The sequence below is a fragment of the Vulpes vulpes genome, chromosome 13 (genome assembly GCF_048418805.1).
Source record: "Vulpes vulpes isolate BD-2025 chromosome 13, VulVul3, whole genome shotgun sequence".
NCBI classification, from domain to species: Eukaryota; Metazoa; Chordata; class Mammalia; order Carnivora; family Canidae; genus Vulpes; species Vulpes vulpes.
Window position 1 is genome coordinate 86,391,217 of NC_132792.1, and position 25,567 is coordinate 86,416,783.

The following is a 25,567-nucleotide window of genomic DNA, read 5'->3' on the forward strand; positions in this document are numbered from 1 at the left end:
ACCTAAGAATTTAAAAGTTTATTGCAAATATATGTTTATACCAGGGACAGCCAACAAACATTTCATACCGCTTTCTTAATCTTAGCTAATCTCTGTCTTCACATCAAGCAATATATGCTGCCTTACTGTTAACTTGGCCTGTGTGTGTGCTCTGACCATGGGGAATTGTATAAATCTGGTGTACCCACAATGGAGTTAAAAAATAATAAAAGTTCACAGCTGGATTCTGAAAAATCCGTACAGTCAAGATCAAGTAACTGATCCTTGTAGAAAACCATGTGGCAGGATATTGCAATGCACCAGCATGCAGAGATGTGATCATGACTCACTGAATCCATCTTCCTCTTACAATAGTCACTACCTGCAAAGGGCCAGGTGCCTTGTAGGCTTGGTCTAATTCAAGTTAGCTTTTACTGGGTCAATGTTTTTTCCATATTTTTAATTTAAAAATTTTAAGTGTAAAAAAGTAAAGCCACACTTTTCCAACAATAGAAACCTTCGTGATGGTTATTTGATTTGGAACTCCTAACATAATAGTTGATGAACACAAAAAAGAGAGAATTTATAAACATCACACTAGTACATTCAATAATGATGATATGAAAAAGCAAAGTATTACTACTTTCCATTCAACAGATATGTAACTGAGTAACAGCTATGTACAAGGCTCTTGTACCCCTGGAGGGTCACATGTTTTTGTAAAGTCGAGCTCATACCATACATTTTAAAAAGAGCATATTACTAGAGTACACAGAAAAAAATTACAGTAAGTTTCGTGAAAATAAATAGAAAATCATAAAAATACTAACTGTCAAAAACAAATAAGAAATAGGTGGGCAAATCAATAGGAATTCAGAAATAGGCCACTTTTAGAAGATGGTAGGGGTAGAGCCTTGACACAGAGAATGTATTGCATTTCAGTCACTAGAAGTATATGTAAGGGAGTTTGCTCTCACATTGCATTAGACAACCCAAAATTCCTGTACATTTTTATAAAATGTACTGATTCAATATAGCCTTGGAATAGTTTTCTAAAGTATCAGGATCTACCCATTTCCGATTTTTATCTCCCCATTCTAAAATGAGAACCCTGGTTCTCAACATCAATATATTTAATCATTTACTTTATTCAACAACACACAAATATAAATCAGAATGCCTACACCAATACCCCTAAGTAAAGTTCAAGATCGCTTTGCAGTTGGATGTTTTTTCCTATAGAGAATTTATTATGTACAGAGCCCAACATTTAATAATTTGGCTTTCAATTTGCCTTTGTGCATGTGTGTGTTTATGTCATCATCAGATGCATTTGCCTAACCTTAATTCTCTGGCTTTAGATTTGAATATTTAAAATATTTCATCATTTCAAACTCTGAACTACAAAAACAGTCATATAACCCTTCTGTACTTTGTTCTGGAATACAGCTAAGTTCCTTGGACACAGTTTGGACCTTTCAGGTCTTGCATTAATGACTTGTTAGGTGGGTTTAAATAGACCTCAGTCTGGGATTAATGATTCCTCACTTCTGGGGACTCCTGAGTGGCTCAGTGGTTTAGCGCCGCCTTCAGCCCAGGGTGTGATCCTGGAGACCTGGGATCCAGTCCCATGTCAGGCTCCCTGCATGGAGCCTGCTTCTCTCTCTGCCTATGTCTCTGCCTCTCTCTCTCTCTCTCTCTCTCTGTATCTCTCATGAATAAATAAAGTCTTTAAAAAATGATTCTCCACTTCTGAGTCTAGATTTCTCTGTCTGCTTGATGGGAACAAGCACCACTCACAGGACCCTGTTCATCCCAATCCTTCCTGATGGTTCATTTCCTAGACTGGACAAGTTTCCTCACCTGTATGCACTGAGCTGCTGCACAGTGGAGGGGCACACTGTGAATCTTCAGGGTGCCCACTCTGGGTGTCTCTCTCCCCTCCAATGCTCTATGCTATGAACACCAGCTGTCTTGGTCTCTGCAGACTCCTATCTGTCTCCTCCATTCAGAGATTCCACTGGGCTCCACTCAGACTGCCGTTCCCTGAACCATGGTCTGGAAATTCTCCCCATAAGTCAGTAGAAGCCATTATAGGGCTTGCCTCCTTTGCCTGCCCCCTTTCAGGGATCACTGTCCTTCCTTGCCTCATGTCTGTGTCTTGAGAAACACTGTTCCATTTTATCTTTTTTTGTTTGTATTTTTGTCTTATTTTTGTTGTGTTTATTTTTGGGGGGGAAGGGAGATGGTTGGTTCAAATGTTGTTTCATTTTGGGGAGATGGATATTCAGGTTAAACTCTAAGGCCTGGGATTGCTGGGTCCCAGGGTAGCTGCATATAACATGGTCTTACTTTGGGTTCTTCAGAAGCAGACCTCATGACCAAGAAACCAATGTTGGCAAGAAAGGGTGTTCTGCTGACCCCACTGCCCTAGCTGAGACAGGTGCTTAATCCTTAAGGGAAACCCTGGGAAATGGTGCAAAGAACAGGCTTCAAAATTAAGTCACCTGAGGAATTACATCAATTCATGCTCAGGACTCACTGGTTGACAGCTTTTCCCAGGGAATATTAATTCCCAGGCATTTCCAGCCTGCCATGATGGTAGGCAGAGGAAACTTTCAAGGTTCTGGGGGTGGAAATCTCATAGCACACTGAAACATCCATGGGCAGGAGGGAAAGGGCAAAGACAGATCCTGGAAGGTGATTCTCTTTGACTTTGCCTAATCTCCCTCCACCGGGTGGGTACCATCTTGTATTCACACCAGCAATGTGAGGGCCTGTTTTGTCTCAGCTCGGCTGATAGAATTTCTCAAGATTTTGAATTTTTGCCAACCTGTTGGATGAAAAATGGTATCTCGGTGTAAGAGCTGCTTTAATTTGCATTTCTCTTATTCTGAGTGAACTTGAACATCTTCACATAGGCCTAAGCCATTTCCATAGCCATTTCCATGAACTGTCTTTTCATGCCTTTTATCCATTTTTCTCCTGAGTTTTGGTCTTTTGCTTTGATTTTTAAGAATTATTTAATATTACGAGCCTATCCATTTATTTTTGACATTGTAAGTATTTTTTTCCAGTGTGTCATTTCTCTTTTGATTTTGCTTAGAGTGGTTTTTGTCATGCAAACTTTTTCTTTAATTTTTTTATGTTGTTACAAATTCATCAATCTTTTCTTTTACTCCATCTGGCTTCTAAGTCATGGAAAGGCTTTCCTTATATGCAGTTTATAAATGCATTCACCCATGTTTTATTTTAGTATTTGTCTGGCTTCATTTTTAACCCTTGATTTTTCTCCCCTTAAGTTTTTCCTACAATTATATCCCTGACCCATTTGAAGTTTATTTTGTGGTATGGTGTGTAATGTGAATCCTATTTTATATTTTTTAGATAATTATCCAATTGTTACAACACCCCTTATTAAAAATATTTCCACCTACCTCTTCAAGGAATCACAGTAAAGAGCTAATGGTTTATCCTCCCCATGTTTCTTAATCCTCTATCAAACCATCAAAAGACATGGAGGAACTTCAAATGCATATTGCTAAATGAAACGAGCCATTTTGAAAAGGCTACATACTATATGATTCCAACTATATGACATCCTACAAAGGGAAAAACTAAGAGATGAAAGGGGAAGCAGGGAAGACAAGGGGAAGCAGGGAAGACAAGGATAAATAGGTAGAGCACAGGAGATTTTAAGAGCTGAGGAACATCAAGTCCAAAATCAAGAACTACCAGACTGCCCCTTTTGACAGCCGCTTCCCCAACCAGAACCAGACTAGGAACTGCTGGCAGAACTAACTGCTGGCAGAACTACCTGGACTTCCACCGCTGTGAGAAGGCAATGACTGCTAAAGGGGGTGATGTCTCCGTGTGCGAATGGTACCGGCGAGTATACAAGTCCCTCTGCCCCATATCCTGGGTGTCGGCCTGGGATGACTGCCGGGCAGAAGGCACATTTCCTGGGAAGATCTGAACTGGCTCCACCCACCTCTCCTCTGTCCTCCATCCTTCTCCCAGGGTGGTGAAGGGGGACCTGGGTACATGGTGATCCCCACCCTGGGATCCTGAATCATGGCTTAACTAATAATAAATACTCATTGAAAAAGTGTAAAAAAAAAAAAACACCTTATATTTTAGGTTTAGGAAACCTAAAATTAGGTTTAGGTTTAGGTTTAGGTTTAGGTTTAGGTTTAGGTTTAGGTTTAGGAAAAAAGAACCTTATATTCTATATAAGGTTATGAAGGACTCAAGTCATTATGCATTTGTCAAAACCTAAAAAGTCTACAGAATATGCAAAACAAAGAGTGAATCTTAAAACAACCTATAGACTTAAGTTAATACTAATCTATATTAATCTATACTAATACTATACTAGTACTAATCTATCAATGTTGGCTCATCAATTGCAACAAGTGTTGCAATTCCATTAATGCAAGCATGTTAAAAATAGAGGAAACTCAGGGAGAAAGGGTATGTGGGCACTCTGTACTTTTTTTTCTCATTTTTTTTCTATAAAGCTAAACTACTCAAAAAATAAGGTTCTTAGAACAATGAAATGAGAATAGACAGCCTAGAAATAAACTTTCACATATATAATCAAAAGACTTTTTATAAGGGTGATAAGACCTTTCAAGGGGGAAAGGATGAAAACTGTATTTCCACAAGCAAAAGAGAATGAAGTTGGACCCTTACCTTACACCATATATGAAAATAAACTTGAAATTCATCAAAGACCTAAACATAAGAATTAAACTATAAAACTCCTAGAAGAAAATCTTGTAGAAATTGACATCACATTTGGCAATGATTTCTTGGATATGACACCAAAAGCACAGGCAACAAGAGAGAAAAAAAAAAAACTAGACTACTTCAAAATTTAAAACTTCTGTGCATCGAGGCACAATCAACAGAATGAAAAAGCAACCTACCAAATGGGAGAAAATATTTACAAATCAGGGATCTGGTACAGAGTTAATATACAGAATATATGAAGAATATATACAATTCAATAACAACAAATATTAAAACCTGAATAAATGACTTGGATAGATATTTCTCCAAAGAAAATATACAAATGGCCAATAAGCACATGAAAAGATGCTCAACATCTCTCATAATTAGAAAATGTAAATCAAAACCACAATAAGCTACCATCTCATGCCAATTAGGATGGCTACTATTGAAAAAATAAATAGTAGTAAGTACTGGTGACAAGGTAGAGAAACCACAAACTTGATCCACTTTTGGCAGGAATGTTAAATGTATACACCCCAGAAAAATTGAAATCAGGGTCTCAAAAGTTTTTTTTCACCCATATTCATTATAGTGTTATTCACAATAGCCAAAGGGTGGAAGCAACCCAAATGTCCATAACAAAATGTGGTCTATACATATAATAGAATACTATTCAGCCTTAAAAAATAAGTAAATTCTGATATCTTGAGGCCATTATGCTAAGTGAAGTGAGCTAATCACAAAAGACAAATACTGAATGATTCTATTTATATAAAGTATATAGAGTAGTTAAATTCATACAGATAGAAACAAAAAGAGTGGGTGCCAGAAGCTGGGCTTGGGAGGATAAGGAGATGTTACTTAATAGGTACAGAGTTTCAGTTTTGCAAGATGAAAAGAGTTCTAGAGATTGGTTGCAAAACAATGTAAATGTACTTTACTGAATTGCTTACAAAAAAATGGTTAAGATGGGAAGTTTTATGTGCATTTTATCACTATTAAAAATAAAACTAAATAAATAAAACCTACTATTTTTTTAAAGTATATCTTTTCCCACTGATTTGGGAATCCACTTTCATCATACTGAATTTCTGTATGTCCTTGGATCTATTTCTGGATTTTTTCCCCCAGTGGCCAACTCCTGTGTTAGCATCACACTATTTCATTACTGGGGCTCTGTGAGTATTAGAAAAAGCAAACTCTCCATGACTCATCTTTCAGGTTTTCCTAGATATTCTTGCATGTTTATTTTCTATATGAACCTTGACTTTGGTCAAGCTCAAAGTAAAAATCGATCATTTTTACTGGTTGTACTTACTTTTTGACCTAAAGATAAATGACATCTTTATCATGTTGAGCTATCCAATTCAAGAAGAGGTTATAACTACCTATTCAAGTCTACTACCGGATCTTCCAGGAAAGGTTTGGAGTTTACTTTTCTTTTTTAAGATTTTATTTATTTATTCATGAGAGATACAGAGAGAGGTAGAAACACAGGCAGAGGCAGAAGCAGGCTCCTCACCTGGAGCCAGATGCAGGACTTGATCCCTGGACTTCGGATCATGCCCTGAGACGAAGGCAGATGCTCAACCACTGAACCACCCATACGTCCCAGTTTGGAATTTTCTTATAGAGTTATTGTATATGTACACTTAATTTTACTTCCAAGTATTTTATTTTCCTATTGTTATTGTCATTGCTGTCATAAATAGGATTTTCTCTACCACTTTATCTTCTGGTCGATTAATATTTTACTTTTATAAGCTAATATTATATCCTGGTACCTTACTGAATTTTTTATTCTTTGTGTTAGTTTCCTCATCAATTCTTTTGGATTTTCCAGGAGTCACCTGCAAAGAAATAGTCCCCACTCCCTATCATACAATTCTTATGCCTCTAATTATCTTTCCTGTCTGCTTTCATTTACTAATCCCTCAAATATAAACAGAGATGAAGATGCTGTCAACCTTGTCTTATTGGGGCCTAGTGAGAATGATTCTCATATTTCAACATTAAGTAAGATGCTGACTTTCTTCAGTCTAAATATTTTAGCTAATGTGACAGAATGACTTACCAATTCCTATTTTATTGAGTGGTTTGGTTTTGGTTTTGGCTTTGGTTTTTTAAAAAGTCAGGAATGGGTGCTGAATTTTCATACAGGCCCTCAGCATCTATAAAGAAAATCATAATAAAAATCTTGACCATAATCCCAAAATCTCTACAAAGGCAGAAACATTGGCTGCATTTTCAACACTCTATCTAAAGAATACTCACTCATAAAGTTTAGTATTATTTGTAATAAATGCATAAATGAGCAATTTTAAGTTCCTAATTCTTCTGTATATCAATTATTATATCATTTTCTAGTGTTTATAATATACAATGAGTGCATTATAACTATAACTTGCTCATCTAATAAGTGGACCCAAGAAACAAAGAAAAAGTAACAGTGGGAAGCCACAAAATTCATCTGTACAATTTAAGCTTTAAAGCATCTGATAACAATTCTACCTTTATACTAAGAGACTTGTTTCTTTTTTTCTCTCTGGAGGTCAAGAGCAGCAACAGAGAGCTAATCTAAGCTTATTTTAAATAATCTATACCAGTTTCAACATTCATTATGCTCTCATTGTAAAAATGTTCAGGTGAAAAGCTCAGGGCATCTAACAGCATGTTGAAAGCTTTAATTCAGTGGGAGTAGGGGACACCATAAGCCAATAATAGAAAAGCCTTTTTAACAAAGGATGTTATTTTCTTAAAGTAGTAATCTATAGCAAATTACACAGAATGAACTTGATTATAGTTTTCAGTCTTTCAGAAAAGAATAATTTAATATGAGTTAAAAGCTGATTCATTTTTGCAAGGGTTTTACTAGCTGTCAATTATAATTTTTATGAACCGTGTCCACTGAGTTGATGTATAGTTAAACACAGACTGGAAAACATTATTTGGTTACAATTAAGGCTTTCAATATGATATTGTAAAAGTCAGATATACTACCAAAAATATATATTCTTAATCCCCTGTTTAATTTCTATTTCTATAGTCCAGATACTCACTTTCTTTACCTTTCCGTGTGCTTTCTGAAAACCAACTGAAAAACTGAATATAGCAGTTGGGTATAAATAATCAAAAACACTTTTAAATAGCATATTCCACCATATTCTAGTGCTAAAGTAATTCTCAATAGAATGCTGGAAAAAGGTAATACATGGGGTCTCAACATTTGGGATCACTGTGTCTGAACACACAAATACAATACTATAGTAGCAAGGACTCTGAAGATCACTAATACACGCTGAATATCACCTCCTAATACATTCAACCCCTTCACCTAATAGAGAAAAAAGTGAACTCAAGGAGGTCAAGTGATTTTCTAAGCCACATATCCAGTGATTGGATGCTGTCTTGTTTCCTAAAAATGTAGCTAGAACTAGTTTTGGGTTTCCCCATCAAGTATGAACTCCACTTTTTCTGCTTCTCTCTCTAAACCACAGCTAACACAAGAGAATGTGGGACACATATTGTAAAGAATTACACGGTGTATTTTTAGGTAGCTGGCACTGGATGTCAATTTATATTTTGCTTAAAGACCTAGAGGAAAAGTTCCCTTAAGTCATTTTAAAAGAGCCTGCAGGTGACTGAAAATATATTTTTCTTTCTTTCATGATTTTAATTTGTATAATACAAAGTTAAAGGAATAGTGTCTCAAGTAATTAATAATGATTTATACCCACCTAAATTTATAAATGTTCTCTCAGAAATGACGTAGGTTTTTATTTTTATATATTTTTTAAGATTTTATTTCTTTATTCATGAGAGAAAGAGAGAGAGAGAGAGAGAGAGAGAGAGAGAGAGAGAGAGAGAGGCAGAGACACAGGAGAAGAAGGCTTCCCGCAGAGAGCCTGATGTGGGACTTGATACCAGGACCCTGGGATCACGCCCTGAGCAGAAGGTGCTCAACTGCTGAGCCACCCAGACGTCCCCATGAGGTAGGTTTTTAAAACTGATTCCACAATTATTTCCAAAAGGAATTCAAGAATCAAGAGACACCAAATATCAATGATCTAAAAATTACCATTGTACAGGCTAATTACTTGTATTTATTCAAATCCCTTCCTCCCCCGCTCCCAAATCTTTAACAATTTTTACATGACTAGTCTCAAAAAAAAGTACTTCATAGGAAATGTTTCAAGGCTGGTTGGCTAATAATGCATAGTTGCTTCCTATAATTTTTTTCTGTTTTAAATCATAACTCATCCCCACTACTCTCAAACTTCTCAATATGTGCAGTATCTATTTTCAGAATAATCTCTTTTACATAGGTGGAAGCAAATTTCCTTTTGGCAAGAATAAGGGTGTAGTTTGCATTGTGTTCCACTGGGACAGTCTGTTCCTCCATATCAGAATCTTGGCTTCCAGTCCTTTTAAAGTTGTCTTCTATTTGAAACAGGCACCTCTCTTAAGCTATTTTTAAATCTCAATGAAAAAAATTGGCACACACAAACCCTCATCATTGCCTCATTCTTGACATCTCTCACACCCTCATGCCTATAACAGATGATCACTACATGTCATCCTCAGATGATCTGGGCCCAAAGCAATGTCCCTTGGTTATCTAGACAGAAAAAATATATATAAAAAGAATTACAGCAGATTATCATAAATATAGCTATTAAACAAAATAAGATAAATAATATTTATACATTCTATGTACTGAATAATTAATATAGTGCTTCTTTCTCCTTTGAGTTTATAAAGAAATTTTATTTAAAAAGTTAAAATTATTAACTGGAATTTAAAATACAGAAAAAGCTTCATCTTAATCCTTATAATCAATGAAAAAACTATGTACCAGATACAGCTGATTGGACTCTGACAATAACGAGTACATCAAGCTGTTGTGTGTGTTAAGTATTACATTATAATGCTCACAATATTTTTTTGTGTTTCCTCCAATGTGAAATTTGTTTTTTTCTAAAAAAATCATAATCTAACTTTGAAAAACTAATAAAACAGAGACTAATGAAGAATATTTTAAAACCACACAATACTAACAACCCAAGTACAACCGCTATTAAATCTTTGAGGTATATATGGAAATAAATATAGATATCGATATATTTTCAAATATTTTTAGGTATAAATTATTTGATTTATAAAAAGAGATCATGCTATTCAAATTTTATAATTTTTTTCATTTAGTATATTTGTTTTATTTAATGTATGTTTTCATATCAGTTGACATATTACTGAAACGTTGTTTCTAGTGACTAGATAGTATTCTATTATTACAGATAATAATCATCCCATGTTTGACATTGATTTTCAACCTGAGCTCTTAAAAACACTGCAACAAAAATTCTGTAGCTATATAAATATAATTTAAATTACTTCCTTAGAATATATTCCTGAGGTAAAATTGCAGGCTCAAAGACCTTGTACAATTTTAAGGTCTTTGCTGTCTTGTTTCCTAAAAATGTAGCAAGCAATGTAAACTTTTTTTTTTAATTAATTTATTTATTTATTATAGTCACAGAGAGAGAGAGAGGCAGAGACATAGGCAGAGGGAGAGAAGCAGGCTCCATGCACCGGGAGCCTGACGTGGGATTCGATCCCGGTTCTCCAGGATCGCGCCCTGGGCCAAAGGCAGGCGCCAAACCGCTGCACCACCCAGGGATCCCAAGCAATGTAAACTTATCAGCTAACTGTGAGACAGTTATACGTCCTAGGAGTCTTGTCAACATTATTGGCCTTTATCTCAATTTGATGGACTGAATATATAATCATTGTTATTTTAACTTTAATCTCTGTAATTATCAGTAAAGTTGATTATTTGCATTCATTCCCTATTTGTAGTTTTCTTCCAAAAAATCATCTTATAGTTCTATTCAAGTCAAAAATGCATTAATTTCATCCATAAGCTTTAGTGACAATTTAGGTGGGTATAAAATTCTAGGTTAACACATTTCTTCTTAGTACTTTAAATTCCAATGTCTTCTATAATCTATTATTAATAACAGATCTGTAGTCACTCTTTTTGTCTTTTTTTGGTCAATAATCTGCCCATTCACTTTGAAAGTCCTTAATAGTCTCCCTTTCTACCTGTAGTGCTTTGTAAATTTTTACCATCTTTACTACAAATTATCTTCTTCTGGGATCCCAAATTCCTTTGGAATGATTCTATGGTTGTCTTTACCCCAGACTAATGTGATAAAAGAGTACTTGTTCAGATTTTATGCTGGTTTCTTAGTCCAGGGCTTCACCAGCAAAGGAAGATAAGGGAACCTTCCTTATCAACTCCCTCTGATGGCATATCTTAATCTATACATTTTCAGAAACAAGCTCATGATGTGTACAAAATTCTGTATGTCTATATAGTATCCCACAATGAAGGCAGCAAAATAGAGTGATTTATCACAACAATGACATTTCAGTGCAATGGGGGAAATGATGGTCTTTTCAATAAATGGTGATGGGTCAATTAGATATGGAAGAAAGGAAGACTGACCTTACCTCACACAATTCACAAAATCAATTCCAGGACGACTTAAAATATAAATGTGGAAGATAATAACATATTTATAGGAAAACATAGGAGAATATCTTAGTGACCTTCGTATAGGCAAAAAGTTCTTTTTTTTTAAAAAAAGATTTATTTATTTATTTATTCAGAGAGAGCGAAAGAGAGGCAGAGACACAGGCAGAGAAAGAAGCAGGCTCCACGCAGGGAGCCCGACGTGGGACTCGATCCCAGGTCTCCAGGATCACACCCTGGGCTGCAGGCAGCACTAAACCGCTGCGCCACCAGGGCTGCCATAGGCAAAAAGTTCTTAAACAGGCCACAGAAAATGTTAACTATTAAAGAAACAACTTACAAATAGAATATATTAAAATCAAGAGTTTCTGTTTAAAAAATATTATAAGATAGTAAGAATGAAACACAGCAAGTGAGAAAATATATTTTAATTAAATATATCCAACAAACCACTTAAATCCAGAATTTAGAAAAACTACTACAAATGAACATTTAGAAGATAGGATATCCAAAGGAAATATGGTCAAAAGACTCGAATACACACTTCACATAAAGATATTCAAATGGGTAATAATATGAGAAAAGGTGATGAACTTCTTTAAGTCTTCCAGGAATTGCAAACCAGTATTGCAGTATTTCAAAACTACACAGTCACCAGGATGTATTACAATGAAAGTGACAGACCAAGTGTTGTGTAGAAAAACCAAATCCCTCTTACATTGTTGAAGGACTGTAAATTGATACAATAACTCTGGAAAACAATTTCATTTGTCTATTGAAGCTAAGCGTATGCATACTCCATGACTCATTAGTTCCACTTCTACATATATACCCATCAGAAAATAGTGATGGTACTAAAATGTTAGTAGTCTGATACAGATGATATATTTTAGGCAATTTTCCCACAAAATGGTTAAAATGCAAAATTTTGTATTTAGTAAGTTTTAATCATCCAAGAAAATTCTACTCTTGTTATACATATCCTTCCTTTTATCATGATGCTGGAAAGATAATGTACTTGTATGAATTATAAGATGCTTACTGCATTGAACTAGGTAAAACTGGAAAATCCTGAGATTAGGATAATGAGTAATTTGAGCCAGAAGATATGTCTCTGGAAAGCTATTATAGGGGGAAAAAAAAAAAAGCAAAGCAAAACAATACACCATATAAACAAAACATCACCTGCAGGGCCAGTTAAGAGTAAGGGTGGACTCATACCATTAATATTCAGAAGAAACAGGAAAAACAGAATATAGAGGTATCTTGCACCCTGCCTCTACAGTTGACTACTAAGCATCAATAAGCAGGATATTCAGAAATTCAAAAATCCCTGTCTTGTTCTCAACCCTCTCCAGCAACATCTTGCTCCCAGCTACTTACAGCTATAAGGGATACACCAACTAAGTAGTTCTTTGTTGGGAATGCTAATGTTCTTTAAAACCAAAGCAGCCAAATAGGTAAATGGGCAAAATATATTAAAAAGAAGGAATAGAGAACAATAAAAATCCTAGCTGAGGTTCAAATTCACTATTAATCTATAAAAATAAACTCCCTTCCACCAACCTACTTCAAGAGCAAGAATTCAGTGGTAGACAGTCTGAATTGGTGCTCTGGACACATTCCTACATTCCACAACTATTGATCTATAAGTCCATTATTAGTCAATAAGTGAGCGTCCTAAAGTCCTTCTGCATGTTAGATCATGTCATAGTATCACTTCTGGTCTGACGTGTCTGCTTGCCCAGTCTTCTCAACTGTCAGCTCACCAGGAGGCAATAAACAGTATGCAGGGAGTCCACTACCAGGGACGAGCAAAGGCAGAGAGGAAAGGAGGGAAAGAAAGCAGCAGATAGAAAGAAAGGTAGAAAAAAGTTGTTCAGTATTATATTTGGCAAAATGCCCACAACTGTAGATGCCCCTACTACCACACAGGCTGTTAGCCCTAACTTACAGCCTCTTTTAATTATGTGTATTTACCAATGGTGTACTTTTTTCTTCAGGGTGACATCTGGGATCAGAGGATCTTAACAACCTTCTCCTGCTAGAGTTATATACAATTCAGAAACATAAAAATGTTTATAGATGATTTTATTGACTATAAATTCTTTCATACATAGGATGTGTATGTGTGTGCACACTTGTGTGCATACGTGCACGCACAAGCCCCCGAGGCACTGGGGTTTGGTGCATTCCAAAGCTACAAAGTAGCAATTCGGGAGTAAGAATGTCTGAAAATCAAAGAAGCCAAGTATCAAAAAAATGGGTCAAATCTTTAAATCCACACTGTTACGTAGCTGATTATTTTAAACTGCATACATTTAGGACATAGACCTAAAATGTCTCAGAAACATAACAGTTGCAAATATACCATCTCCCTCTGCATCCCTCTGTAGGCTTCCTCCATAGCCCACTTTTTAATACACTAACAGGACATATATTCTGCTAAAACACATTTTTAAAAGTGAGGGATCTGCCTAAATTTGTCTAATGCTTAGTGCATATTAATCAGTATTCATTACTGATCAATTTTACTCCTTCAAGGGCAAGTTCCATTAGCACCTCAGTCAGGCATTTCCTCCACAAACACGTGTTGTGCACCTACAATGTGTGAGGCGCTGGGAATGCACAGCTGAGTAAGACAGATCCTACCCTCAAGGAGCTCATCGAATATATAGGAGGCAGAAAGTTGAAATGCTATGGGATATGTGCATCCTTGGGGCCCGGAAGGGGCGCTAGACTCTGAAGGAGGAAGCTCCATCCCTTGCAAACGAAAATGTGAAGGCCTGACCTTCATTTTGAAAGGCTGACAAGGAATTCACAGGACAAAGGGGGAAGCATCCTTCAGGTGGAATAAAAGGCAAAGAGAAAACCACAGAAGACATCACAGCCTGCTGTGAGAATGTGGGGAAAATGGCAGAAGGCCATGGGGGTCTTCCCAAGAAGACTTTTATGGAAAGGGAGATGTGTGCACTGCACAAATGATAGCAACAAAGACCAGTTAAAGCCTACTTCAAAGGCCCAGCTGGGAAGGGGGCTGCTCTGGGCCCATAGCCCTAGGGGGCTAGAGAACGGAGATGGGAGGAGGTGAGAAGGCAAGAGAAGCAGCAGGACTTCTGTGGGAAGAGGAACTTGTATTCAGTGCAGACTTTGTCAAGGGAGTATCTGTATGGGGTGAGGGCTGAGGAAAGGACAGACCATATGCGTGGTTTGGGAGGGAGTTTGCTGAGGTCGTTTTCAAGTGCAAGTGATGAGATTTTGTGATCGACTAAGTTTGTCCAACAAGCACATTAAATCACTTATCTCTTCCGCAGCATTCCCTCTGCACTCGTCTGTACCTCCACCATTCAACTCAGGAACTATCTCCAGATATTATTTACTAACGCAATTGGTCACCCTGATGACAACGGGGCCAAAGGATGGCAATGTACTTTCTCACTCTTCTTTCAGCCTTTGGCACCTGGCAGTGACTGGAATGGAGGGGAAACTGAGAGCACTTTCTGAGGAACAAATTTTCCTCCATCCAAGTACGACTTTTGAAGATCTGTGTCTTCTCCCTCCACTCCCATGTACAGAAAGTAGATGGGCATAATGTCCCCTACTAGTGTCCAACAAGGACACTACCATGCCAGATCAGGGTAGCCTCTCTAGGTTACTATTTAAATAAACTGACTTGCCAGATTATTAGAACACAGTATTCATAAGAATTGAGCCTTGCATAAAGGCTTGAGAAGGACCAACCTACTGATTTAATACCCTCTTTTCAACTACAGAGCTGTCCAATAATGAGAAAAGTCAACAGCAAGTAGTGTCATGGCCCCAAGAAATATGACAACGGCACCACAGTACTCTTCTATCACCCTACTAGACAAGACCCCCATTAAACTCCCTCTTAAGAGGGTGTACCAAGCTTCCAGTAAGACTGAATATGCAGGAGACCCTCAATATCTGCTAATTTTATTTGTAAATAACCTTTAATTCTTTTTAGAATTTGGAGAATATTTATAAAACAAGAAGCAGGAGTTTAATGAAGAGGTGCATTTTAACTCTGGCAAGACCAAGTAACCAGGTACCTGTATGTTTAGAAACCCTCCAGATGACTGATGTTCAGGATCTTAAAAATCTCTGTTGCAAACTGCTCCATCGATATCAACTAAAATCAGCTCTGGAAAGAGAATTCGTTAGTTGTGATCCTTTGCTGGATTTTATTCATTTCCCTTCCTCCTAACACACCCCGACATTCAATAGTGATGAAGCGGCACATATGGATAATGCTGTTTGGTATATGCTAACAATCTTGGCAGGTTTCCCTTTAATAAACCACTCCAGATGTTAGTCTGGAGTAATTATGCCTGCCATCATTCAGCTTTAGGAATGAAATACTGCTGTTAGAATTCCTTGTTTGTGTTTCTATGGATCATCTGCAAGTATAAAGGCTGCAGAGTAAAGACAGCCCCATGAATGGGCTCTGCATAGAAAGGGGCAAAAACAAAGTCCCAGCAATAGAATGACCAGTGTGAACTGGTAACTATAAAAACACACATGCTATTAGAAGTTTTCAATGATTCCTACATAGTACATTTGTATATCTATAGCTAATGAAACATTTACACATTCCTTTGAATTAATATTTCAAAATATGCCAGTAAAGTGATAAATCTGATTCAAACAATTATCTGTGGTACAGATAAAACAGGCTATTGTAAATGAAAAGACATCGCCTCTGAAAACCTGTTTCTAGGAAGATTTAAATTGAGATAACATGTGCTAAACTTTTAAGAGTATTGTTAGAATCAGGAAAAAAAAACAAGACTTTTCGTTTTCTAAAGGTTTATTTTGCAAAAAAAAAAAAAAAAGCTCTTTGGTGAGCTTATTAAGAAATAAAATAAGTCAAAATAGATCTATAACTCAGTGTCAGAACAATAAGCTACAATGATTTGATTTAAAGAAAAATCCCTGAAAAGGTATGTCTGATGTTACAAGTAATACAATTTTCTTGACTTTAAAATGAATCTACTTGGTGAGGAATAATAAATCCAATCTTTTGGGATATTTAAATGATCATGCTGAAAAGCCAACATTAACCATTAAAATGATTAAGCTGATACTAAATGACTGCTGACATTAGAATATTGAAAAGTATTAATAAGGCTGTCAGTGTCACTGAGGCACAGAGAAAGGAACTTTTATAAAGAACTAATTTTATATTAAGGAGTTTAAGCAACATTTTTATCTACTTATCCTCAAACCATCATGAGAGCAATGTCAATATTCCTGTCAAAACCCAATAGCTTCACTGAAGGTATAAAGAGAAAACTTGCACTTGGATGGGAGCTTGGCCACAAATTGTGAACCACACCACTTGAACTACTTAATAAGCACCATGGCACCAGACACCACCTTCCAGAAGCTGACAAAGCCAGAGATGCTAAATCTATAGAAAAGCCATCTAAGGTAGATAAAATCCAAGCAAGGAATACCGACTAAAAAGAAAATAAATAACTATATGTCAGAGATAGACAGGACATTTTTAATGCTTACAATTACCTGATGATGTGCAGAAACATCAAGGAAATTGTCTGAAACCTATTACATAGCACATGCTGCTGAATGCACTCAGAATTTTCAGAGATGACTGCAAGGCAGCAGACCCACCCACCAGCCATAGCTCGTCCCCTCTGTGCCTTCAGGGCCACGGCCTGGTGCACGGTGCTGTAGCACAGAAGACAGCGTGGCAGCCTGTCTCTATCAGCTGCAGGGAACCAGGCCACATGTCCCTGCACTCATGCAGACACGGCCAGCAACCGAAAAGGTGAAGTATTCTCAAAACCAATCTGACACTGAAAAATTACCTTTTTATATCAAGAGTAACTCGAAGGACCTGGGGCTCATTTTTGGTTTGTAGGTCTTATTAGGGGATTTCACTGCCATGATAAGCTCTGATTTCCTAGCTGTAGGGGAGGTTAAGCTAGAGAACAACAGCCTCTGGAGTAAGGCCACGTGGGTTCAAGCCCCTGCCCTGCCACAGAGTAGCACTTCCAGCACACTGGTCCAAGGGACCACACTCCCGAAGCCCCTCTTTTCTCATTTGCAAACCATTTGCAAACAATGACACTTCTGGCTCGGGGCTACAGTCAGAATCAAATAAGACAATGCTTAGGAAAAACTAAATCAGGGCTGCTCGCAGAAGCCTCCAATAAAGCTTTGTGTCGGTTTCTTTTTTAAGTTTTTTTTTTAACCTCAATTTTTAAAATACTATCTCAAATGTATACATTCTGACCTTTGAAACTTACCACATTCGTGTTACATTTCATGACTATATTCTTATATCCCGTTCCTTTCCTTTATATTAATACCATGTGGAAGGAGTTTCCTTCGCCTGTTGCTATTAACTATCCACACCTGATCAAAATCAAAGTGTTTCCCCAAGCATTCTTCTTATGAGGAAGAATAGTCATTAATGTCTCACAACAGTGCGCAGAATGGAAAATGTCTATAGAAACATAAGACACGTGGAATTTATTAAGACTAGAATACACACCCTTCCTATGTTCTGGGGCTGGTGAGGCCTCAAATTTAAGGGAAGTTGACAAGGGCAAGGGAAAGGGATAGGGGCAGAGTGTTCACTACAAGACCCAAAAAGACCAGACCCCCTGGAAGCAAGCCACCAGGCTTCTGTGATCACCTGTGCTACTCCTAGCCTGGCACAGAAGAGGCCAGTCATGCCTAAAACAACCAGCCCCCAAAGTTGTCTGTGATACACTATGGCCTCTAAAGAGTGACCTGGGGTCCTGTGGCTTTCTAAGATCTAGCATCATCAAACTTCTCTCTGTGACCCACTACACTTCAAATTACACTTCCCATTTTTTAAAACACCAGTCCCATCTCTCCTTTCTCTATACTTATTCCTAATTGCCCCCCCTCCTTTAGGCTCACCCCCTCAACCCTAAAGCCCCAGTCTGCATCTGTGATAGCCCTTGCCTTCCAGAACCCGGTGCAAATGCCACTTCCTCTACCACACCTTCCCCAATTCTCCTTGGTTGCAATTACTCTCTCCTTATAACCTTTAAAAGGCACCTATTTTCCACCTGAACTAGAGTTCTTCACTGATATTCTAGATTGCCTCTATTATACTCTCCTGAACAACAGGCCTGCAGGGGATTTGTCTTCATATTTTTCACACAGCATTACAAATAGGAGAGAGTCAATATACTGTTTTTGGTGGAAGGAGTGGATTAAGTTAAATGTTATACCAATGTACCATGTGTTTCTGTTTATTTCTGTTCATCAGCCTTTTAGTATTTCTAAAACAGGAGGGCATTACAAAGTAGTAGGAAGGTCAGTCTTTGGGATTGGACTGCCTGGTTTCCAATCCTAGTTCTGCCACATATTAGCTGTGGGACTAAGTCACTCCCAACAACTGAGGCATATATTAAAGTGGAAGATAAAGCTCCTACTTTCATAGGATGGGTAGAAAGTGGAATAGATTATGTAGTAGTAACCCTTCCAATGTTAGCTATTAAGATGTTTATAAAAACACATTCACAAAAAAAAAAAAAAAAAAAACACATTCACATAAGTCACTAGTTTCTCTCACACAAGAATAAAAGCAGCAATGTCTGTAGCCCATGTCAGCCTGCCAGCAGAGTCATCTTTAGAGTGAGCCCCTGTAGTATTTACACTAGTTCTGGGTAATGCATATTTGATAAGATACTGGTGTGAGCTCCGTGCTCAGAAAAACTACTTTCAAAATATAAGCAAACTAATTCCAGGAAATCTTTTTTCCTTCGTATTCTTCTGTAACTTTCACGATTTTGTTCTCCGACTGTCTCTTTCTTGCTGGAAAGTTAATTGAGGAAGGATAAATATACCTCCTCCCACCCAAATCTCTTGTGCATGTATACTATACAATAATGTCATTTCTAGAGGATCATGGCATTTCTCTCCAATTATCAAGTAATCCATGTCTTTTGGTGGACACAGGATAGCATGTTCCTGGCATAATTAAAAAACCAAAGAAGCCCCAGTGGCCCAGTAGTTTAGCACTATCCAGGATCGAGTCCCACATCGGGCTCCCTGCATGGAGCCTGCTTCTCCCTCTGGCTATGTCTCTGCCTCTCTCTCTCTCTCTCTCTGTCATGAATAAATAAATAAAATCTTAAAAAAAAAGATAATTTGGTTTTAACCAGCAAAAACAGAGAAAGGACTTTGTGACTGGTGATACTCATCCATGAAACCCAAGGATAATCATAGTTGGCTTCCCAATCACTTAAAAGTTTCTAATTTCCCAACTGTTTCCACATAATGTTTCAAAATGAAAATGTTGGTGACTCTTAATAATGCCATTACAGAAATACATTTTCTGCTCCCATGAAAACATTCTGCTATCCACACTCTGACTTTTAAAAACTATTTAATACTTCTTAGGCTTGCTCAAGAGCACTCTCATAGATTTTGACATAAGATTGGAACTACATGAGGGATAGTTTCCCAGAGAAAGGTAAAGTAATATATAATGTGGACTTCAACATACCTGAGTCAATTTTTCATAATTCATTCATTCTACAAACATCAATAGTTCCTATTATGTGCCCAGCTCTATGAAAGTCATTTTGGATAAAAACTAGAACACAGTCTCTTCTCAAGGGGATTGCAGTCAGAAAGTGGTCTAGTCTAACAGATATTTAAATTTCAAAATATAAACACAACCCAATTCAATTTCTTATTTAAAGCACTGTTCAAAAATTTCCATATTGTTCCCATATGTTCAATACAAAAATTTTTTTAATTTTGCTTTCAATATTTCCAAATATAAAAGCACTCTAGGGATGCCTGCGTGGCTCAGTTGGTTGACCATCTGACTCTTGATTTCAGCTTAGGTCATGATCTCGGGGTCATGGGATCAAGCCCCACATTAGGTTCCATGCTCAGCGCAGAGTCTGCTAGGGATTCTCTCTCCCTCACTCTTGGACCTTCCCCTCACTCCCACATATGCTCTCTCTCTCAATGAATAAAAATAAATAAATAATAAAAATAAAAGTACTCTGATTTTCATATTTCCCCACATGGAAGTTGGCTGGAGTAAAGATCTCAAAACTACCAAAATGTATAATCAAAACATTTATACTAAACAATTATCTTTTTAAAAACTACTTAATTCAGATGTGGCATATAAGAAATATCCATTGCGGGCAGCCGGGGTGGCTCAGCAGATTAGTGCCACCTTCGGTCCAGAGTGTGATCCCAGAGACCCGGGATTGAGTCCTGCATCAGGCTCCCTGCATGGAGCCTGCTTCTCCTTCTGCTTGGGTTTCTGCCTCTCTCTCTCTCTCTGTGTCTCTATGAATAAATAAATAAAATCTTTAAAAAAAAAAGAAATATCCATTGCAAAGTGAAAAAAGGTAAATATTTTTCTGGGTCATAGGACAATGCTTTTGAAATCTATTATTAAAAAAAAAAAAGAAATCTATTATAAATAGCACTATTCCCATTCCACTAAAATTCCAGAAAATAACTCAACATATAATCATAATTTAATTTTCCATTGGATTAGAAAAGAATATAGAGTTGAAGAAGGCCTAAAACCCCAGTACTAACCCTTCATTTCATATCACTGTGCAGCTGAAGAAATGTTAGGCTTCTCCTGAAGGGTTTATCAAGGCAGTCAGAATTAATGAAGTGTAGGTAATGACTGTAATTTTAAAATACTGAGCTGTACTGCTTGCATATGGTCTTCAATTTACCTATTCCAGGAGTATTTTGTGACTTCCAGACTTGGAATTCTGAATAGTTTTCTCCCTTGAAAACATTTATACATGTAGTTCACTAGAACTTACAAAATGTCATACACTGTCAAAAAAAAAAAATTGTATATGTCAGAATAGGCCTGAGCACTTTCTGAGACAAAACATCCCCATTCAGGGACCTCTCAGCCCAATAAGCAATACAGACAAGTTAAAGCAGGTGTAATATAAGGCACTACATATAATAATGTAAATAACACATAAGGCAGAACAATGGAAGAAAATACAGCGGTTAAATATGAGCTTTGGTGCTAGCCTCAGAACCGAATCACAGGTTTTTTCTATGAACGTGATTTTTCCGCATAAACCATTCCAAACAACTAATGAATGAATTATAGAAACGCGGCCTTCAATGCTCCACACTGGGAGCCACCTGGGACCACTGTGAATCTGTATCTACTTTGTGTTCTTTTCCAGGTAGGAATAGTAGCAGGGACGTCTGGCCTCCAGGAGCTTCTGTCGTAGAGAGCTCACCTTTCACAGCTCAGGGTTTGCTCCTGAATGACATTAATTTCTACAGCTATTAATAAAAGATCTTGATTGTACCCATGTGGCACATGGCTCCTCTGATTTCTGCCGATCCATGACCGACAAACTAAGTGTCAGTACAATCATCTTTTCCTCAAGTATATATCCCTAAGGTACCTGGATGTGAAAGATAATGTAAATAGAGCTGCTTGACAATTATTTAATTGGGCTCTTTGTGGTACAATGATAAAGGAAAATGATTTATCACCTTCAAGGTCAATAAGCCCTTTTTAGGAAGGCACATTATTTGGTAAAAACACTGGCTGAGTATAAAGCACTGATATGAAGTAAGGAAATTATTTTTAAAAAATTAAAAGGTACTTACTACTAATTACAACTTTAATGAGCATAATGAAGAAGAATAAAGCCAGGGATGTTGACTGACAGTGAAAGTAAACTCACTCAGCAGGCATTGCTGATTACTTATTTTCTGACATTGGTCTGTAAAATTTTCAGGAGATCCTGGTTAATTTTAAGTCCACATGTGTACTGGTCACTCAACTCCCTCACGTTGAAACAGGACCCAACAGGTTTGCTGGTCGGTGCCAGACCCCTTTGCTCCTGGCCACGACAGGGAAACAACACACAGCGGCTTGCGCTCCCAGAGCATGGGGCAAGGCACACACTGTGTGCTGAACTTGCTGGCTACGCTGTAGGAAGGCCTAGGTTCTGACACTTTTTAACCAGGGCAAATTTCCTTATCTCTAAAGTATGAAGCTGAGGGAAGCACATAAGCCATTTGCTTCCCACAAAGCCTGGTGCTTACAAATGTAATAAAAGTGTGCTTCTAGGGATCCCTGGGTGGTTCAGTGGTTGAGCATCTCCCTTTGGCTCAGGGTGTGATCCGGGGGTCCCGGGATCGAGTCCCACATCGGGCTCCCTGCATGGAGCCTGCTTGTCCCTCTGCCTGGGTCTCTCTCTCTCTCTCTCTCTCTCTCTCTGTCTCTCATGAATAAATAAATAAAATCTTAGGGGAAAAAAGTGTGCTTGCATTTCCTCGTTCCTGCTCTCTGTACAAAAACTGCCACCCCATCACTTATTCTGAAACCTCAGTCATGTAACGGTCTCTCACTGCAACTGTGTCAACTTGTAACTAAGCTCAGGAGTGTCACCTGCCCCAGAGGTGGGTTATCAGAAGAATCAAAGGGGATAACTTATGAGAGAAGGCTCTGCAGTCCCCAAAGGGTGGTCATACTGCTCATGGTAGCATTCCTGTGCTGACGGGCAACCTGAAACACAAGTTAATATCCATGTTCTCCAGGCCAGCCAGGTGGGTGAGACGTGGTTATGAACCAGGAAATCACAAGATTCCAAGGGCTGGACAAATAACTCCAAAAGATATGCCCAGAGAAAGAATCCACAAAATGATGAGATCTTCCTGGTGATCTTCAGATCTAAGATTGAGTCAGTGAAAAGGGCACACGGGAAGTCAGAAGTATAGGCAGAGTAGGGAGGATTTAGAGCTTATAAGTGTTTGTGGAATATTTCCTATGTATAAGGAGACTAGCAGGTTTCCCAGGTGGGGAAAAAAATCCAAAAGCTGCCTCAAAGACAGGGATAAGCAGGGTGGGAGGAGGCTGCTACCATAGGCCCAAGGGCCATGTGGGAGTGGGTGGCACAGCACTGGCAGGCTGCAGTGGTAAGCACAGGCACTCAATGTGGCTGGGCATGAGACCTCATTCCAGCACCAGGAATCCAATCATTCATGGTCAGAGGTCACGCTGCCCAGAGCTCAGGTACAGATGCTAGTTAGCTCTGTCTTGTTTAACTCCTCTTCAATGCATCAGTTCCCTGGTCCAATCTGTTTTCAGATGGATCCTACTTAGATCAAGTCACTGCTCAAAAGCTTCCAGTGGCTCCTCATTGCCTTTAGTGTCTAAATTCCTTACTACATTTCCTTCTGCCTTCTTCCAAAACATGACCCTAAGCAACCTTTTTGAATACCTCTCCAGGCTTCTTTATGCAATCTATACCCCAAGCATACCTAACAACTTCCTTGTCCTGCATGTTCCTCCCAACCCAGCTATCCTACATGCACAGCCGGCTACTACGGTCCATGCACACTGGAATTTGGCACCTTTCCCATGCTGACACCCTTCATACAGTCACTGAGAGACACATTCACTTCAGGGCACCCATCTTTGTCTCCGGAGACCCTGTGTCATCATCTCTCATTTTCTTAACACCCAGAGCCCTTTATATGATTGATGTATGTCTAATATAGTGCTTACACCTAATAAATTCTCATTAGGTTTGTTCAGTGAGTGAATGCATTTTAACTCTTTTCTGGAATCTATTAAAGTACAATAGCTTAATTACTTGATCTGTTTCACATGCTAGGGTACAAGCTATGTAAGAAGAGAATATCAGTCTAATTCAGTATTCTTCATAGCACCTAACAAAACCTGCCAATTATAAGCATTGAGGAAATAGCTGCTTAGTCAGTATTGAATGTGGACTAGACTGAGACCCTAATTTTAGCCTCATACACTAAAAGTTTGGCGTTTCAAATCAAGCCTCTTATATTGTTAATATATTGAATATTACACGCTTATTAAATGTGCATCAAAGTACAGCAGAAAAACAAAATTATCTTCAAGGATGTAAAATAAGTTTAAATTATGCAGCATTTATAATATTTTTTTATTTTTTTATTTTTTATTTTTTATTTTTATTTTTTTTAGCATTTATAATTTTGAAAACCTTTATTTTAAACCTAAAAATAAATACAATAAAAATTCAACATTAAAGATACATTTACTTATCAGCATGTAAACCTTAAAAAACATCTCATGATATTATTAACTTGTGGTTTCAGTTGCAAAATATCTCGGCATATTATTAACTTATAGCTTTGATTCTGTTATTTGAGGTCTGTATCATTCCATAACTTGTGCTTATGAATTATTCAAATAAAACTACAATAAGAATAAAAAATGGGAACTGCTCAGTGTCTGATCAACAATAGCAGAGAGAGCCAACTATAAGTAAATACCTACTGAATCCCATTGAATTCTACTGAATTCAGTCATGCTGGGTCCATCAGTGGAATGAATAGGAGAAAGTTTTTCTCCCTCTAAAAATTATACCAGTTTCTTTCATTTTGCCATTCTCTTTTTAAAATCTACTATTTCTCAATGATCAGTTTTCCCAGAGCTTACCCTCCTCCCCCCTGACACACAAATACACACACAGAGGTTAAATTGATAACACATTGGCTCATTTAAGCCTGATTCAAGTAAACCTAGTTAGGTGAAAATCTACACCACATTAATTACTTACCTATAATTAGGAAAGTTACTATGATCTTTATATTTTGTTCACACTCTCTGAGATTTATAAAGTAGTACATCATGCTTAAAGAAGATGACAGCATGACAGTTAACATCATGCTCCATGGTAAAAGCTGAAAGCTTTTTCTCTAAGACTGAGAACAAAACATGAATGCTCACTCTCACCATTTTTATTCAATATCATACTGTAAGTCCTAGCCACAGCAATTAACCAAGGAAAACAAATAAGAGGCATCCAAATTGAAAAGGAAGAAGTAAAATTTGCAGATGTCATGATATTAAATATAGGAAATCCTAAAGACTCTACAAAAAAAAAAAAAACTATTAAATTCAGTAAAGTTGCACGCTACAACATTGACATAGAGCAACCGGTTGTATTTCCATACACTAATGAGCTATCAGATAAAGAAATTTTTAAAATTCCATTTACAATTGCATCAAAAAGAATAAAATACCAGGTATAAATTTAACTGAGGAGGTAAAATATCTGTACTCTGAAAACTATATCATATTCATGAAAGAAATTGAAGACAACAAATATAAATGGAAAGGTATTCCATGCTCATAGATTGGAATAATCAGTTTTGTTAAAATGTCCATACTATCTAAAGCAATATATATATTCAACGTGATCCCCATAAAAATGCCAATGGCATTATTCACCAAACTAAACCAAAGAATCCTAAAAT

General features: G+C 37.4%; 1 protein-coding gene and 1 pseudogene across 11 annotated transcripts in view; one reads left to right on the top strand and one right to left on the bottom strand.

Moving 5' to 3' along the window:
* PTPRM (protein tyrosine phosphatase receptor type M) overlaps positions 1–25,567 on the bottom strand; it is a 777,617-nt gene that overhangs the window by 628,514 nt on the left and 123,536 nt on the right. The window lies entirely within an intron of this gene.
* Positions 190–4,098, top strand: LOC112925242 (cytochrome c oxidase subunit 6B1 pseudogene; annotated as a pseudogene).